Source organism: Austrofundulus limnaeus, unplaced genomic scaffold, assembly GCF_001266775.1.
Source record: "Austrofundulus limnaeus strain Quisiro unplaced genomic scaffold, Austrofundulus_limnaeus-1.0 Scaffold1, whole genome shotgun sequence".
Classification (NCBI taxonomy): Eukaryota; Metazoa; Chordata; class Actinopteri; order Cyprinodontiformes; family Rivulidae; genus Austrofundulus; species Austrofundulus limnaeus.
Window position 1 is genome coordinate 1,058,840 of NW_013952403.1, and position 5,181 is coordinate 1,064,020.

The following is a 5,181-nucleotide window of genomic DNA, read 5'->3' on the forward strand; positions in this document are numbered from 1 at the left end:
CTATAAGTCAGTACATCTCTGATCCTCTTTTAGTCTTTTGCAATTCAAACAGTTTTGCTGTACCATTAGTTCAAACTATCACAATAACATTTTATGTTGTTTTTTGCTGTCATATTTGGAATAAGATTTCATAAATAAAAGTCATTTCCCCAATGATATCAAGTGAGAAATAAACTGGCTTCATTACAGTATGAGTCAAGTCGGTTTAATTTTAAAAGCATTATTTAGAACAGTATTTTTAGATATCACTAGTCGAGCTCTTTGCCGTGTGACACATATTTTCAGTACTTTATATCACTCTGCCTGTTATTTAGCTCTCGGCTGTTCAGTAAGCCTGGCATGTAATTGTTATTTAATTATATAGAATGTTTAAAAATCAAAGCAAGCCTAAAAAGAACAAGACATCACTACCTTCTCAGTATTACATTTGCAATATTCATTTGCATATTTAGTATATTTCAGAGTTACGTGCAGATTAAAAATGGAAAAAAAATGGTTTAACTAGTGTATTATATGTTTTCATACAAAACATGTTTATGTTTAGCTTAGTTTTATTTTATTTTTTTTAAATCAGAAAATGAACACAAGTCTGAGGTCCTGGGATCTTACAGTTTTACCAAAGTAATTTCTGTTTCATGATGAAAGGTACAAAAGCATCTTACCAATCATTCCAGCTATGAATTTTATTTAAAGTGAAACATAAAAATAAAATATCCTAAAACAAGTTTGCTACATTTTGTCAGAAACAAAACAAACAAAAAAATACATGGTTTAAGGAACTTCTTTTTTTTTTGTCTGTTTTCTGTCAGCCTACTTTGTGACCCTTGTTTCAAAGCAAAGACATTTTTGACATTTGCCAATCAGTGTCCTGTAAGGCTGTGACACTTGGCTCCATGTGGCATCTCTGTTTACTAGCAGAATGAGATTGTTCACCTTCACCTCCAGAGGCAAAATGTACTGTGGCTCTGGAGCAAAATAGGTACACCCTCAATGTACTCTAGAGCCCTTTGCTCCTGACTGAACTGTCATATTCCACTGATAAAGACTTTGTGCCTTGCTAGTCCTGTAGGGAGTCCTCTGGGACCTGACATGTCCTGTAGGGTTTCAGGCCAGCTGTCCTGCAACTTAAAATGTGATTGTGCACAGCTACAGTGTTGCAGTCTTGGGACCTCTCGTGTCTAACTTCAAAAGACAGTATCAAGTGTTCAGTACGAGTGTTGAGTCAATAAGTGAGTAAGATGAAAAGAAAATTGTGTGTTTAGTTAATCTGTTTTTATCTTAGTCTTTCTATACGTCACTCAGCAGCTGTAAAGCTTTGCCACTATTGACCCAGGTTTCTGCTGATTATTTCTGCTCTACTGAATTTCAGGCTAAGGACCCAGTGGCAGAGGCTCCAATATGCACCTCATTACTTCCCCCAAAGGCCTGGGCTTAGTGCTGGGTAATAGACAGAGGCCCAGCCGCCCTCATTTGTCATGGCCTCCTGGGTTTGATGCAAAGCCCCCCATGAGCACTTGTTGCCGAGCTTTAATCCTGCAGCAGAGACAGCAGCCATGCTTCTCTGCTTAGCCATCCCCATTCTCTTACCGTCATGGCTCATGATTTCACTTCCACTTGATGTTTTAATGAAATCCTGGAGACTCAGGTGAATGGTGTGCCCGTTGTTGGCAAATTATTCTATCGGATGCAAGTGGAGGTGAAACGTGACCGGAGTTATTCGTAAAGTAAATAAAAGCATCTAAAGGTTGTACGGTGTGTTCAGCATGTGAGTCCACAAGCTGATGTGTTTGTAATAAAATGACTCAAGTTCTTATACAGACAAAGCACACACAAAACGGTGCAGAGACTGTAAATGTTACACTCCTAATAGCTCCACTTCTATATCTATCCACTCACCTTCCCTTMAAACTAATAAGTATACTACTGTTAAAAGAGCACAAGTTCATTCTGAACTCACTGGGCTGAAATATAATTCTCTGAAAGAGAAACCAGTGTACTTTGAGACATTATTTTTTTGTGTCTTACAGTAACTATGCATGACAACAGAAACCTTACCAAACCTATTTTGATAGAAGGCCTGTGTTTTATTAGCTGACATGGTCGTATGTCCGGTTAAAGTTCTTTCTGGGCTCAGTGTTTGTTTTTTTTTAGTTTTTTTTTTTTTTCCTAGTTGATGGTTTTCATGGACTGGGCTTCATGTAGTATGTTTTGGAAGTCTGCTAAGTATTTATTTATTTTTGTAATGTTTTGTATATTTTAATTATTTCCAGAGTTTATTTCCTTTTGTTCTCTCAGTTACTACCTTCCAGCTCTTCAAACACACCAGTTAATATGTTCAAATTATCACAGCTGCATTGCTTAAGTCCTTACTTCTCTCAAAATATGCCCCTCCTGGTTTACAGGGTTTTTTTTTTCTTTCTGAGATTATTGTCTTTGTGTTTGTTCTTAGTTATATACTGATTGTTTTTTCTGTCTTCTTGCCAAGCTGGGTTTTTACTTTCTTCACCTGCATGCCTTTGAGCCTCAGATTTGGCTTGAATCATCTTAAAAACACAATGTGCATTTTTTTTCCTAAATGTAAATCAAACTAAGTCCCACAGATTTCAACTAGTTTTTCCAAATTTTTTTCCATTTTTTTTCTTTTTTGCTTCTGCTTTGTATTACTGTTTGCTAAGGTATTTGTTGACTTTATCTTTCCTTTATCATGTTTTTTATTTCCTTGAAAGAAGTCACATATCACCATAACTACTTAACCTTAACAGCCTGTCCATATTCATAGCATCATGACTGATTGAATGTGGTTGCTTTAGTGCACGTATGAGCTTCAATATGTGAGAAAGTTGTAATTGACTGGAAGCTACTTTTTATGGTTGACAATGACTGCGCCTTAAAAAATGGTCCTTAGCAGTTGGGATTGAGCGCTTTTGCAATGAATTAATGACAACAAATACCACAGTGAGCCAATTTCACAACGCGCTACAGTGCACTTAGCTTTGCAAATCATTGAAGCTATAGAAAAGTCATAAAAGTAAGAGATCACTAATTAAAATGAATTTTTGACAGTCAGAAACACTAACAGTTACAAACTGCAATCTGATGGTAGTCAACAGGGGATTCTCCATTAATTGGCAAAATGAGACTCATCAATCACACTGAGGGGGAGTGCTGCATAGACAGTATCCTGTCAGAGTCACCCACTGAGGGGGGAGCAGCATGACGTGTGTATCAGGGACAGAGTCGTGCGGAGGAGTAGCAGTTTCTCCTCTAACCCCCCCTGCCCACCCCCCTGACTCTGTTTCTCACCACATGTGGCTCTCAGTAGACATCTCCCCAACTCAGTCTGACAGGCTTTGTTTTTTCTTGTCACATTTGAAATGGGGATTGGCTGCCATTCTCTGCCAGTCAAGGCTGAGACAGAATTGTCAAAACACACTGTTGAATTTCAGCTTTTAGAGGATATTCTTCACTGATGACATGTGCTGAGTGGCTTGTAACTCCATACTGTTTTTTTATTTTTTGTATTTTTTTCTCACTTTCATGCACTGGCAATGTTTATTTTCTCTGCAGGAAACCTTCTTGATTTATAGGTATTCATTAAAAAATAATGGCATGTTGATGTCTTGCTTGATATGGATATTTGGTTTATTTTTTATTGTCTAACAGTTGGAAAAATCATACTGCAAAGGGATGATGCATGAACTCTGCCTGACCCTTGCAACTATGTAACATTCTTGTCTTTTATAGTGAGCAATGTGCTGTTATGTTTGAGCAAGCCAAACAAATGTCAGAGAACATAACATGCAGCCCTGCCTGCAGGTCAATGAATGATTGACTGTTTTGGCAATTGAACCAATCAATAAAACGTTTCCTGTGCCGTGTCACTGGCAAGGTTTTTCCTCATGTTCTGTAGAAACTAAGACTTCAAATAATCATTGCTCTGTGTTGCATCTCTTTTTCATTTTTGCATCTTGTTTTGTTTCTTTATGTATTTTCAAGACTCAGGCTGCCATTGCTGACTTGCCACCGAAGCTATTTTCTTATCTAATGTGTGATGGAATTGCATGTTGATATCCTCATTACCTCTTTCCACTGCAGTAAATCAGTAATATGTCAGGCATGTCACAGAAAATGGAGTATTCACAACTATCTTTATAGCTTTTATCAGCGGGGCTAATGTACTGCAAGTCACAACAAAAGTCACGCTTTTGTGAGCTTATATTAACCTCCAATTAGCAGTGTGAATAGATGGGGTGACCTCAAGATAACTAGTTGTGCTGATGATTTCTCCTCCATGACTCTGATTATATAAGATAATCCAGGACCTGAAGAATAGGGACCTCTTGCTGTTACACTTGCAAGATAGTGATCTTTTAGAGTCAAAAACAGATATGTAAACACAGAAATGAATGGGCATCGTAAATACTTGAACCCCCACCCCTCTCATTTAATCACTTTTTTTCCACTGTTACAGACTTCATTCAGCCATTGGGTCCAAGCCTTGTCATTTACCACCAACTTCATTAGCTTGCTTTTATTTTTTTATTTTATTTTTTTGCCACTTCAGTAGAAAGCAAAACTGAATATCTGAATATTAGTATCTTAGCTTCTTCATCATCAGTGGCTTTTTTTTAAAGAAAAAGTAAGAGAATAGTGAAATGTAATAGAAAAGAGTGAAAGAGAGATTAGAAGATATGTGTAATATATAAAGAAACCACAAGACAACACACCCGACATCTTGGCTGTACACCTACAGAAACAGAGATAACAAAAACACAGCAACAAAAATGCATATCTATATAATTATGATGATTAAAAAGTGTTTGCCCCCTTCCTCATTTGCTGTTTTTTTGCATGTTTGTCACACTTAAGTGTTTCGGAACATCAAACCAATTTAAACAATATTCAAGGACAACACAAGTAAACACAAAATGCAATTAGTAAATGAAGGTGTTTATTATTAAAGGAGAAAAAAATCCAAACCATCATGACCCTGTGTGAAAAAGTGATTGCCCCCTTGTTAAAATATACTATAACTGTGGTTTTTAACACCTGAGTTCAATTTCTCTAGCCACACCCAGGCCTGATTATTGCCACACCTGTTTTCAATCAAGACGTCACTTAAATAGGAGCTGCCTGACACAGTGAAGTCCACCAAAAGATCCTTAAAAGCTACACATCATG

At 37.1% G+C, this 5,181-nt stretch overlaps 1 protein-coding gene across 1 annotated transcript in view; it reads left to right on the plus strand.

Moving 5' to 3' along the window:
• Positions 1-5,181, plus strand: part of diaph2 (diaphanous-related formin 2) — a gene marked incomplete in the record, with an annotated part of 345,782 nt that overhangs the window by 287,429 nt on the left and 53,172 nt on the right.